The sequence below is a fragment of the Rhipicephalus microplus genome, chromosome 2, assembly GCF_043290135.1.
Source record: "Rhipicephalus microplus isolate Deutch F79 chromosome 2, USDA_Rmic, whole genome shotgun sequence".
NCBI classification, from domain to species: Eukaryota; Metazoa; Arthropoda; class Arachnida; order Ixodida; family Ixodidae; genus Rhipicephalus; species Rhipicephalus microplus.
Genome location: NC_134701.1, coordinates 9,013,344 through 9,028,004, shown reverse-complemented (window position 1 = coordinate 9,028,004; position 14,661 = coordinate 9,013,344).

Below are 14,661 nucleotides of genomic sequence, written 5' to 3'. Positions count from 1 at the left end.
GAGACAGTCCTGCTCCACTCTCACCACCATCAGAACATATCTTCAAAGCTATCAGCACAAAGAAAAAAAGCGCCACACCATCACCGGGTGGTCTCGAACATCCAACCTTTCGGTTAACAGCCGTTCGCGCTAGCCAACTGCGCCACGGAGACAGTCGTGCTCCACTCTCACCACCATCAGAACATATCTTCAAAGCTATCAGCGCAAAGAAAAAAGCAACACACCACTCCCGGGAGGGCTCGAAACTCCAACCTTTCGGTTAACAGCCGATCGCGCAAGCCGATTGCGCCACGGAGACAGTCCTGCTCCACTCTCACCACCTTCAGAACATATCTTCAAAGCTATCAGCCCAAAGAAAAAAAGCACCGCACCACCACCGGGTGGGCTCGAACCTCCAACCTTTCGGTTAACAGCCAATCGTGCAAGCCGATTGTGCCACGGAGACAGTCCTGCTCAACTCTCACCACCATCACAACATATCTTCAAAGCTATCAGCCCAAAGAAATAAAAGCGCTGCACCACCACCGGGTGGGCTCGAATCTCCAACCTTTCGGTTAACAGCCGATCGCGCTAGCCAATTGCGCCACGGAGACAGTCCTGCTCCACTCTCACCACCAACGGAACATATCTTCAAAGCTATCAGTGCAAAGAAAAAAGCAACACACCACTCCCGGGAGGGCTCGAAATTCCAACCTTTCGGTTAACAGCCGATCGCGCTAGCTCATAGCGCCACGGGGACAGTCGTCTACACTCTCACCACCATCAGAACATATCTTCAAAGCTTTCAGCGCAAAGAAAAAAAGCGCTGCACCACCACCGGGTGGGCTCGAACCTCCAACCTTTCGGTTAACAGCCGATCGCGCTAGCCAATTGCGCCACAAAGACAGTCCTGCTCTACTCTCGCCACCATCAGAACATATCTTCAAAGCTATCAGCCCAAAGAAAAAAAAGCGCCGCACCACCACCGGGTGGGCTCGAACCTCCAACTTTTCGGTTAACAGCCAATCGCGCTAGCCAATTGCACCACGGAGACAGTCCTGCTCCACTCTCACCACCATCAGAACATATCTTCAAAGCTATCAGTGCAAAGAAAAAAGCAACACACCACTCCCGGGAGTTCTCGAAACTCCAACCTTTCGGTTAACAGCCGATCGCGCTAGCCCTTTGCGCCACGGAACAGTCGTGCTGCACTCTCACCACCGTCAGACCATTTCTTCAGAGCTATCACCCCAAAGAAAAAAAAAGCGCCGCACCACCACCGGGTGGGCTCGAACCTCCAACCTTTCGGTTAACAGCCGATGGCGCAAGCCAATAGCGCCACGGAGACAGCCCTGCTCCACTCTCACCACCTTCAGAACATATCTTCAAAGCTATCAGCACAAAGAAAAAAAGCGCCACACCATTACCGTGTGGGCTTGAACCTCCAACCTTTCGGTTAACAGCCGATCGCGCCAGCCAACTTCGCCTCGGAGACAATCGTGCTCCACTCTCACCACCGTCAGGTCATTTCTTCAGAGCTATCGCTTCAAAGAAAAAACAAGCGCCGCACCACCACCGGGTGGGCTCGAACCTCCAAACTTTCGGTTAACAGCCGATCGCGCTAGCCAATTGCGCCACAGAGACAGTCCTGCTCAACTCTCACCACCGTCAGAACATTTCTTCATAGCTATCAGCCCAAAGAAAAAAGAGCGCCGCACCACCACCCGGTGGGCTCGAAACTCCAACCTTTCGGTTAACAGCCGATCGCGCTAGCCAATTGCGCCATGGAGACAGTCCTGCTCCACTCTCACCACCATCAGAACATATCTCCAAAGCTATTACCACAAAGAAAAAAGCAACACACCACTTCCGGGAGGGCTCGAAACTCCAACCTTTCGGTTAACAGCCGATCGCGCTAGCCCATTGCGCCACGGAGACAATCGTGCTCCATTCTCACCACCGTCAGACCAGTTCTTCAGAGCTATCGCCCCAAAGAAAAAAAGCGCCGCACCACCACCGGGTGGGCACGAACCTCCAAACTTTCGGTTAACAGCCGATCGCGCTAGCCAATTGCGCCACGGAGACAGTCCTGCTCCACTCTCACCACCGTCAGAACATTTCTTCAGAGCTATCAGCCAAAAGAAAAAAAACCGCCGCACCACCACCAGGTGGGCTCGAAACTCCAACCTTTCGGTTAACAGCCGATCGCGCTAGCCAATCGCGCCATGGAGACAGTCCTGCTCCACTCTCACCACCATCGGAACATATCATCAAAGCTATTACCACAAAGAAAAAAGCAACACACCATCACCGGGTGGGCTCGAACCTCCAACCTTTCGGTTAACAGCCGATCGCGCTAGCCAACTGCGCCACGGAGACAATCGTGCTCCACTCTCACCACCGTCAGACCATTTTTTCAGAGCTATTGCCCCAAAGAAAAAAAAGCGCTGCCGCCGCACCACCACCGGGTGGGCTCGAACCTCTAACCTTTCGGTTACCAGCCGATCGCGCTAGCCAATTGCGCCACGGAGACAGTCCTGCTCAACTCTCACCACCGTCAGAAAATTTCTTCAGAGCTATCAGCTCAAAGAAAAAAAGCGCCGCACCACCACCGGGTGGGCTCGAAACTCCAACCTTTCGGTTAACAGCCAATCGCGCTAGCTCATAGCGCCACGGGGACAGTCGTCTCCACTCTCACCACCATCAGAACATATCTTCAAAGCTTTCAGCGCAAAGAAAAAAAAGCGCTGCACCACCACCGGGTGGGCTCGAACCTCCAACCTTTCGGTTAACAGCCGATCGCGCTAGCCAATTGCGCCACGAAGACAGTCCTGCTCTACTCTCGCCACCATCAGAACATATCTTCAAAGCTATCAGCCCAAAGAAAAAAAAGCGCCGCACCACCACCGGGTGGGCTCGAACCTCAAACTTTTCGGTTAACAGCCAATCGCGCTAGCCAATTGCGCCACGGAGACAGTCCTGCTCCACTCTCACCACCATCAGAACATATCTTCAAAGCTATCAGTGCAAAGAAAAAAGCAACACACCACTCCCGGGAGTTCTCGAAACTCCAACCTTTCGGTTAACAGCCGATCGCGCTAGCCCTTTGCGCCACGGAACAGTCGTGCTGCACTCTCACCACCGTCAGACCATTTCTTCAGAGCTATCACCCCAAAGAAAAAAAAAGCGCCGCACCACCACCGGGTGGGCTCGAACCTCCAACCTTTCGGTTAACAGCCGATGGCGCAAGCCAATAGCGCCACGGAGACAGCCCTGCTCCACTCTCACCACCTTCAGAACATATCTTCAAAGCTATCAGCACAAAGAAAAAAAGCGCCACACCATTACCGTGTGGGCTTGAACCTCCAACCTTTCGGTTAACAGCCGATCGCGCCAGCCAACTTCGCCTCGGAGACAATCGTGCTCCACTCTCACCACCGTCAGGTCATTTCTTCAGAGCTATCGCTTCAAAGAAAAAACAAGCGCCGCACCACCACCGGGTGGGCTCGAACCTCCAACCTTTCGGTTAACAGCCGATCGCGCTAGCCAATTGCGCCACAGAGACAGTCCTGCTCAACTCTCACCACCGTCAGAACATTTCTTCAGAGCTATCAGCCCAAAGAAAAAAGAGCGCCGCACCACCACCCGGTGGGCTCGAAACTCCAACCTTTCGGTTAACAGCCGATCGCGCTAGCCAATTGCGCCATGGAGACAGTCCTGCTCCACTCTCACCACCATCAGAACATATCTCCAAAGCTATTACCACAAAGAAAAAAGCAACACACCACTCCCGGGAGGGCTCGAAACTCCAACCTTTCGGTTAACAGCCGATCGCGCTAGCCCATTGCGCCACGGAGACAATCGTGCTCCATTCTCACCACCGTCAGACCAGTTCTTCAGAGCTATCGCCCCAAAGAAAAAAAGCGCCGCACCACCACCGGGTGGGCTCGAACCTCCAACCTTTCGGTTAACAGCCGATCGCGCTAGCCAATCGCGCCATGGAGACAGTCCTGCTCCACTCTCACCACCATCAGAACATATCATCAAAGCTATTACCACAAAGAAAAACGCAACACACCATCACCGGGTGGGCTCGAACCTCCAACCTTTCGGTTAACAGCCGATCGCGCTAGCCAACTGCGCCACGGAGACAATCGTGCTCCACTCTCACCACCGTCAGACCATTTTTTCAGAGCTATTGCCCCAAAGAAAAAAAAAGCGCTGCCGCCGCACCACCACCGGGTGGGCTCGAACCTCCAACCTTTCGGTTACCAGCCGATCGCGCTAGCCAATTGCGCCACGGAGACAGTCCTGCTCAACTCTCACCACCGTCAGAAAATTTCTTCAGAGCTATCAGCCCAAAGAAAAAAAGCGCCGCACCGCCACCGGGTGGGCTCGAAACTCCAACCTTTCGGTTAACAGCCAATCGCGCTAGGCAATTGCGCCACGGAGACAGTCCTGCTCCACTCTCACCACCATCAGAACATATCTTCAAAGCTATCAGCACAAAGAAAAAAACAACACACCACTCCCGGGAGGGCTCGAAACTCGAACCTTTCGGTTAACAGCCGATCGCGCTAGCCAATTGCGCCACGGAGACAGTCCTGCTCCACTCTCACCACCATCAGAACATATTTTCAAAGCTCTCAGCCCAAAGGAAAAAAAGCGCCGCACCACCACCGGGTGGGCTCGAGCCTCCAACTTTTCGGTGAACAGCCGATCGCGCAAGCCAATTGCGCCACGGAGACAGTCCTGCTCCACTCTCACCACCTTCAGAACATATCTTCAAAGGTATCAGCCCAAAGAAAAAAAGCACCGCACCACCACCGGGTGGGCTCGAACCTCCAACCTTTCGGTTAACAGCCAATCGCGCTAGCCAATTGCGCCACGAAGACAGTCCTGCTCTACTCTCGCCACCATCAGAACATATCTTCAAAGCTATCAGCCCAAAGAAAAAAAAGCGCCGCACCACCACCGGGTGGGCTCGAACCTCCAACTTTTCGGTTAACAGCCAATCGCGCTAGCCAATTGCGCCACGGAGACAGTCCTGCTCCACTCTCACCACCATCAGAACATATCTTCAAAGCTATCAGCACAAAGAAAAAAAATCGCCACACCATCACCGGGTGGGCTCGAACCTCCAACCTTTCGGTTAACAGCCGATCGCGCTAGCGAACTGCGCCACCGAGACAATCGTGCTCCACTCTCACCACCGTCAGACCATTTCTTCAGAGCTATCGCCCCAAAGGAAAAAAAAGCGCCGCACCACCACCGGGTGGGCTCGAACCTCCAACCTTTCGGTTAACAGCCGATCGCGCTAGCCAATTGCGCCACGGAGACAGTCCTGCTCAACTCTCACCACCGTCAGAACATTTCTTCAGAGCTATCAGCCCAAAGAAAAAAAAGCGCCGCACCACCACCGGGTGGGCTCGAAACTCCAACCTTTCGGTTAACAGCCGATCGCGCTAGCCCATTGTGCCACGGAGACAGTCCTGCTCCACTCTCACCACCATCAGAACATATCTTCAAAGCTGTCAGTGCAAAGAAAAAAGCAACACACCACGCCCGGGAGAGCTCGAAACTCCAACCTTTCGATTTACAGCCGATCGCGCTAGCCAATTGCGCCACGGAGACAGTCCTGCTCCACTCTCACCACCATCAGAACATATCTTCAAAGCTATCAGCACAAAGAAAAAAAAGCGCCACACCATCACCGGGTGGGCTCGAACCTCCAACCTTTCGGTTAACAGCCGATCGCACTAGCCAACTGCGCCACCGAGACAACCGTGCTCCACTCTCACCACCGTCAGACCATTTCTTCAGAGCTATCGCCCCAAAGAATAAAAGCGCCGCACCACCACCGTGTGGGCTCGAACCTCCAACCTTTCGGTTAACAGCCAATCGCGCTAGCCGATTGTGCCACGGAGACAGTCCTGCTCCACTCTCACCATCATCACAACATATCTTCAAAGCTATCAGCCCAAAGAAATAAAAGCGCTGCACCACCACCGGGTGGGCTCGAATCTCCAACCTTTCGGTTAACAGCCGATCGCGCTAGCCAATTGCGCCACGGAGAAAGTCCTGCTCCACTCTCACCACCAACGGAACATATCTTCAAAGCTATCAGTGCAAAGAATAAAGCAACACACCACTCCCGGGAGGGCTCGAAATTCCAACCTTTCGGTTAACAGCCGATCGCGCTAGCTCATAGCGCCACGGGGACAGTCTTCTCCACTCTCACCACCATCAGAACATATCTTCAAAGCTTTCAGCGCAAAGAAAAAAAGCGCTGCACCACCACCGGGTGGGCTCGAACGTCCAACCTTTCGGTTAACAGCCGATCGCGGTAGCCAATTGCGCCACGAAGACAGTCCTGCTCTACTCTCGCCACCATCAGAACATATCTTCAAAGCTATCAGCCCAAAGAAATAAAAGCGCTGCACCACCACCGGGTGGGCTCGAATCTCCAACCTTTCGGTTAACAGCCGATCGCGCTAGCCAATTGCGCCACGGAGACAGTCCTGCTCCACTCTCATCACCAACGGAACATATCTTCAAAGCTATCAGTGCAAAGAAAAAAGCAACACACCACTCCCGGGAGGGCTCGAAATTCCAACCTTTCGGTTAACAGCCGATCGCGCTAGCTCATAGCGCCACGGGGACAGTCTTCTCCACTCTCACCACCATCAGAACATATCTTCAAAGCTTTCAGCGCAAAGAAAAAAAAGCGCTGCACCACCACCGGGTGGGCTCGAACCTCCAACCTTTCGGTTACCAGCCGATCGCGCTAGCCAATTGCGCCACGAAGACAGTCCTGCTCTACTCTCGCCACCATCAGAAAATATCTTCAAAGCTATCAGCCCAAAGAAAAAAAAGCGCCGCACCACCACCGGGTGGGCTCGAAATTCCAACCTTTCGGTTAACAGCCGATCGCGCTAGCCTATTGCGCCACGGAGACAGTCTTTCTCCAGTCTCACCACCATCAGAACATATCTTCAAACTATCAGCGCAAAGAAATAAAAGCGCCGCACCACCACCGGGTGGGCTCGAAACTCCAACCTTTCGGTTAACAGCCGATCGCGCTTGCCCATTGCGCCATGGGGACAGTCTTGCTCCACTCTCACCACCATCAGAACATGTCTTCAAAGCTATCAGCGCAAAGAAAAAAAGCGCCGCACCACCACCGGGTGGGCTCGAACCTCCAACCTTTCGGTTAACAGCCGATCGCACAAGCCAATTGCGCCACGGAGACAGTCCTGCTCCACTCTCACCACGATCAGAACATATCTTCAAAGCTATCAGCCCAAAGAAAAAAAAGCACCGCACCACCACCGGGTGGGCTCGAACCTCCAACCTTTCGGTTAACAGCCAATCGCGATAGCCAATTGCACAACGGAGACAGTTCTGCTCCACTCTCACCACCATCAGAACATATCTTCAAAGCTATCAGCACAAAGAAAAAAAAAGCGGCGCACCACCACCGGGTGGGCTCGAACCTCCAACCTTTCGGTTAACAGCCGATCGCGCTAGCCGATTGTGCCACGGAGACAGTCCTGCTCCACTCTCACCACCATCAGAACATATCTTCAAAGCTATCAGCGCAAACAAAAAAGCAACACACCACTTCCGGGAGGGCTCGAAACTCCAACCTTTCGGTTAACAGCCGATCGCGCTAGCCAATTGCGCCACGGAGGCAGTCCTGCTCTACTCTCACCACCATCAGAACATATCTTCAAAGCTATCAGCCCAAAGAAAAAAAAGCGCCGCACCACCACCGGGTGGGCTCGAACCTCCAACTTTTCGGTTAACAGCCGATCACGCTAGCCAATTGCGTCACGGGGACAGTCGTGCTCCAATCTCACCACCATCAGAACATATCTTCAAAGCTACCAGCGCAAAGAAAAAAGCAACACACCACTCCCGGGAGGGCTCGAAACTCCAACCTTTCGGTTAATAGCCGATCGCGCTAGCTCATTGCGCCACGAGAACAGTCTTGCTCCACTCTCACCACCATCAGAACATATCTTCAAAGCTTTCAGCGCAAAGAAAAAAAAGCGCTGCACCACCACCGGGTGGGCTCGAACCTCCAACCTTTCGGTTAACAGCCGATCGCGCAAGCCAATTGCGCCACGTAGACAGTCCTGCTCTATTCTCGCCACCATCAGAACATATCTTCAAAGCTATCAGCCCAAAGAAAAAAAAGCGCCGCACCACCACCGGGTGGGCTCGAACCTCCAACTTTTCGGTTAACAGCCAATCGCGCTAGCCAATTGCGCCATGGAGACAGTCCTGCTCCACTCTCACCACCATCAGAACATATCTTCAAAGCTATTACCACAAAGAAAAAAGCAACACACCACTCCCGGGTGGGCTCGAACCTCCAACCTTTCGGTTAACAGCCGATCGCACTAGCCAACTGCGCCACCGAGACAATCGTGCTCCACTCTCACCACCGTCAGACCATTTCTTCAGAGCTATTGCCCCAAAGAAAAAAAAAGCGCCACACCACAACCGGGTGGGCTCGAACCTCCAACATTTCGGTTAATAGCCGATCGCGCTAGCCAATTGCGCCACGGAGACAGTCTTGCTCCCCTCTCAACACCATCAGGACATATCTTCAAAGCTATTAGCGCAAAGAAAAAAAGCGCCGCACCACCACCGGGTGGGCTCGAACCTCCAACCTTTCGGTTAACAGCCGATCGCGCTAGCCAATTGCGCCACGGAGACAGTCCTGCTCCACTCTCACCACCATCAGAACATATCTTCAAAGCTGTCAGTGCAAAGAAAAAAGCAACACACCACTCCCGGGAGAGCTCGAAACTCCAACCTTTCGGTTAACAGCCAATCGCGCTAGCCAATTGCGCCACGAAGACAGTCCTGCTGCACTCTCACCACCATCAGAACATATTTTCAAAGCTATTACCGCAAAGAAAAAAGCAACACACCACTGCCGGGAGGGCTCGAAATTCCAACCTTTCGGTTAACAGCCGATCGCGCTAGCCTATTGCGCCACGGAAACAGTCTTTCTCTACTCTCACCAGCATCAGAACATATCTTCAAACTATCAGCGCAAAGAAATAAAAGCGCCGCACCACCACCGGGTGGGCTCGAAACTCCAACCTTTCGGTTAACAGCCGATCGCGCTAGCCAACTGCGCCACGGAGACAATCGTGCTCCACTCTCACCACCGTCAGACCATTTTTTCAGAGCTATTGCCCCAAAGAAAAAAAAGCGCTGCCGCCGCACCACCACCGGGTGGGCTCGAACCTCCAACCTTTCGGTTACCAGCCGATCGCGCTAGCCAATTGCGCCACGGAGACAGTCCTGCTCAACTCTCACCACCGTCAGAAAATTTCTTCAGAGCTATCAGCTCAAAGAAAAAAAGCGCCGCACCACCACCGGGTGGGCTCGAAACTCCAACCTTTCGGTTAACAGCCAATCGCGCTAGCTCATAGCGCCACGGGGACAGTCGTCTCCACTCTCACCACCATCAGAACATATCTTCAAAGCTTTCAGCGCAAAGAAAAAAAAGCGCTGCACCACCACCGGGTGGGCTCGAACCTCCAACCTTTCGGTTAACAGCCGATCGCGCTAGCCAATTGCGCCACGAAGACAGTCCTGCTCTACTCTCGCCACCATCAGAACATATCTTCAAAGCTATCAGCCCAAAGAAAAAAAAGCGCCGCACCACCACCGGGTGGGCTCGAACCTCAAACTTTTCGGTTAACAGCCAATCGCGCTAGCCAATTGCGCCACGGAGACAGTCCTGCTCCACTCTCACCACCATCAGAACATATCTTCAAAGCTATCAGTGCAAAGAAAAAAGCAACACACCACTCCCGGGAGTTCTCGAAACTCCAACCTTTCGGTTAACAGCCGATCGCGCTAGCCCTTTGCGCCACGGAACAGTCGTGCTGCACTCTCACCACCGTCAGACCATTTCTTCAGAGCTATCACCCCAAAGAAAAAAAAAGCGCCGCACCACCACCGGGTGGGCTCGAACCTCCAACCTTTCGGTTAACAGCCGATGGCGCAAGCCAATAGCGCCACGGAGACAGCCCTGCTCCACTCTCACCACCTTCAGAACATATCTTCAAAGCTATCAGCACAAAGAAAAAAAGCGCCACACCATTACCGTGTGGGCTTGAACCTCCAACCTTTCGGTTAACAGCCGATCGCGCCAGCCAACTTCGCCTCGGAGACAATCGTGCTCCACTCTCACCACCGTCAGGTCATTTCTTCAGAGCTATCGCTTCAAAGAAAAAACAAGCGCCGCACCACCACCGGGTGGGCTCGAACCTCCAACCTTTCGGTTAACAGCCGATCGCGCTAGCCAATTGCGCCACAGAGACAGTCCTGCTCAACTCTCACCACCGTCAGAACATTTCTTCAGAGCTATCAGCCCAAAGAAAAAAGAGCGCCGCACCACCACCCGGTGGGCTCGAAACTCCAACCTTTCGGTTAACAGCCGATCGCGCTAGCCAATTGCGCCATGGAGACAGTCCTGCTCCACTCTCACCACCATCAGAACATATCTCCAAAGCTATTACCACAAAGAAAAAAGCAACACACCACTCCCGGGAGGGCTCGAAACTCCAACCTTTCGGTTAACAGCCGATCGCGCTAGCCCATTGCGCCACGGAGACAATCGTGCTCCATTCTCACCACCGTCAGACCAGTTCTTCAGAGCTATCGCCCCAAAGAAAAAAAGCGCCGCACCACCACCGGGTGGGCTCGAACCTCCAACCTTTCGGTTAACAGCCGATCGCGCTAGCCAATCGCGCCATGGAGACAGTCCTGCTCCACTCTCACCACCATCAGAACATATCATCAAAGCTATTACCACAAAGAAAAACGCAACACACCATCACCGGGTGGGCTCGAACCTCCAACCTTTCGGTTAACAGCCGATCGCGCTAGCCAACTGCGCCACGGAGACAATCGTGCTCCACTCTCACCACCGTCAGACCATTTTTTCAGAGCTATTGCCCCAAAGAAAAAAAAAGCGCTGCCGCCGCACCACCACCGGGTGGGCTCGAACCTCCAACCTTTCGGTTACCAGCCGATCGCGCTAGCCAATTGCGCCACGGAGACAGTCCTGCTCAACTCTCACCACCGTCAGAAAATTTCTTCAGAGCTATCAGCCCAAAGAAAAAAAGCGCCGCACCGCCACCGGGTGGGCTCGAAACTCCAACCTTTCGGTTAACAGCCAATCGCGCTAGGCAATTGCGCCACGGAGACAGTCCTGCTCCACTCTCACCACCATCAGAACATATCTTCAAAGCTATCAGCACAAAGAAAAAAACAACACACCACTCCCGGGAGGGCTCGAAACTCGAACCTTTCGGTTAACAGCCGATCGCGCTAGCCAATTGCGCCACGGAGACAGTCCTGCTCCACTCTCACCACCATCAGAACATATTTTCAAAGCTCTCAGCCCAAAGGAAAAAAAGCGCCGCACCACCACCGGGTGGGCTCGAGCCTCCAACTTTTCGGTGAACAGCCGATCGCGCAAGCCAATTGCGCCACGGAGACAGTCCTGCTCCACTCTCACCACCTTCAGAACATATCTTCAAAGGTATCAGCCCAAAGAAAAAAAGCACCGCACCACCACCGGGTGGGCTCGAACCTCCAACCTTTCGGTTAACAGCCAATCGCGCTAGCCAATTGCGCCACGAAGACAGTCCTGCTCTACTCTCGCCACCATCAGAACATATCTTCAAAGCTATCAGCCCAAAGAAAAAAAAGCGCCGCACCACCACCGGGTGGGCTCGAACCTCCAACTTTTCGGTTAACAGCCAATCGCGCTAGCCAATTGCGCCACGGAGACAGTCCTGCTCCACTCTCACCACCATCAGAACATATCTTCAAAGCTATCAGCACAAAGAAAAAAAATCGCCACACCATCACCGGGTGGGCTCGAACCTCCAACCTTTCGGTTAACAGCCGATCGCGCTAGCGAACTGCGCCACCGAGACAATCGTGCTCCACTCTCACCACCGTCAGACCATTTCTTCAGAGCTATCGCCCCAAAGGAAAAAAAAGCGCCGCACCACCACCGGGTGGGCTCGAACCTCCAACCTTTCGGTTAACAGCCGATCGCGCTAGCCAATTGCGCCACGGAGACAGTCCTGCTCAACTCTCACCACCGTCAGAACATTTCTTCAGAGCTATCAGCCCAAAGAAAAAAAAGCGCCGCACCACCACCGGGTGGGCTCGAAACTCCAACCTTTCGGTTAACAGCCGATCGCGCTAGCCCATTGTGCCACGGAGACAGTCCTGCTCCACTCTCACCACCATCAGAACATATCTTCAAAGCTGTCAGTGCAAAGAAAAAAGCAACACACCACGCCCGGGAGAGCTCGAAACTCCAACCTTTCGATTTACAGCCGATCGCGCTAGCCAATTGCGCCACGGAGACAGTCCTGCTCCACTCTCACCACCATCAGAACATATCTTCAAAGCTATCAGCACAAAGAAAAAAAAGCGCCACACCATCACCGGGTGGGCTCGAACCTCCAACCTTTCGGTTAACAGCCGATCGCACTAGCCAACTGCGCCACCGAGACAATCGTGCTCCACTCTCACCACCGTCAGACCATTTCTTCAGAGCTATCGCCCCAAAGAATAAAAGCGCCGCACCACCACCGTGTGGGCTCGAACCTCCAACCTTTCGGTTAACAGCCAATCGCGCTAGCCGATTGTGCCACGGAGACAGTCCTGCTCCACTCTCACCATCATCACAACATATCTTCAAAGCTATCAGCCCAAAGAAATAAAAGCGCTGCACCACCACCGGGTGGGCTCGAATCTCCAACCTTTCGGTTAACAGCCGATCGCGCTAGCCAATTGCGCCACGGAGAAAGTCCTGCTCCACTCTCACCACCAACGGAACATATCTTCAAAGCTATCAGTGCAAAGAATAAAGCAACACACCACTCCCGGGAGGGCTCGAAATTCCAACCTTTCGGTTAACAGCCGATCGCGCTAGCTCATAGCGCCACGGGGACAGTCTTCTCCACTCTCACCACCATCAGAACATATCTTCAAAGCTTTCAGCGCAAAGAAAAAAAGCGCTGCACCACCACCGGGTGGGCTCGAACGTCCAACCTTTCGGTTAACAGCCGATCGCGGTAGCCAATTGCGCCACGAAGACAGTCCTGCTCTACTCTCGCCACCATCAGAACATATCTTCAAAGCTATCAGCCCAAAGAAATAAAAGCGCTGCACCACCACCGGGTGGGCTCGAATCTCCAACCTTTCGGTTAACAGCCGATCGCGCTAGCCAATTGCGCCACGGAGACAGTCCTGCTCCACTCTCATCACCAACGGAACATATCTTCAAAGCTATCAGTGCAAAGAAAAAAGCAACACACCACTCCCGGGAGGGCTCGAAATTCCAACCTTTCGGTTAACAGCCGATCGCGCTAGCTCATAGCGCCACGGGGACAGTCTTCTCCACTCTCACCACCATCAGAACATATCTTCAAAGCTTTCAGCGCAAAGAAAAAAAAGCGCTGCACCACCACCGGGTGGGCTCGAACCTCCAACCTTTCGGTTACCAGCCGATCGCGCTAGCCAATTGCGCCACGAAGACAGTCCTGCTCTACTCTCGCCACCATCAGAAAATATCTTCAAAGCTATCAGCCCAAAGAAAAAAAAGCGCCGCACCACCACCGGGTGGGCTCGAAATTCCAACCTTTCGGTTAACAGCCGATCGCGCTAGCCTATTGCGCCACGGAGACAGTCTTTCTCCAGTCTCACCACCATCAGAACATATCTTCAAACTATCAGCGCAAAGAAATAAAAGCGCCGCACCACCACCGGGTGGGCTCGAAACTCCAACCTTTCGGTTAACAGCCGATCGCGCTTGCCCATTGCGCCATGGGGACAGTCTTGCTCCACTCTCACCACCATCAGAACATGTCTTCAAAGCTATCAGCGCAAAGAAAAAAAGCGCCGCACCACCACCGGGTGGGCTCGAACCTCCAACCTTTCGGTTAACAGCCGATCGCACAAGCCAATTGCGCCACGGAGACAGTCCTGCTCCACTCTCACCACGATCAGAACATATCTTCAAAGCTATCAGCCCAAAGAAAAAAAAGCACCGCACCACCACCGGGTGGGCTCGAACCTCCAACCTTTCGGTTAACAGCCAATCGCGATAGCCAATTGCACAACGGAGACAGTTCTGCTCCACTCTCACCACCATCAGAACATATCTTCAAAGCTATCAGCACAAAGAAAAAAAAAGCGGCGCACCACCACCGGGTGGGCTCGAACCTCCAACCTTTCGGTTAACAGCCGATCGCGCTAGCCGATTGTGCCACGGAGACAGTCCTGCTCCACTCTCACCACCATCAGAACATATCTTCAAAGCTATCAGCGCAAACAAAAAAGCAACACACCACTTCCGGGAGGGCTCGAAACTCCAACCTTTCGGTTAACAGCCGATCGCGCTAGCCAATTGCGCCACGGAGGCAGTCCTGCTCTACTCTCACCACCATCAGAACATATCTTCAAAGCTATCAGCCCAAAGAAAAAAAAGCGCCGCACCACCACCGGGTGGGCTCGAACCTCCAACTTTTCGGTTAACAGCCGATCACGCTAGCCAATTGCGTCACGGGGACAGTCGTGCTCCAATCTCACCACCATCAGAACATATCTTCAAAGCTACCAGCG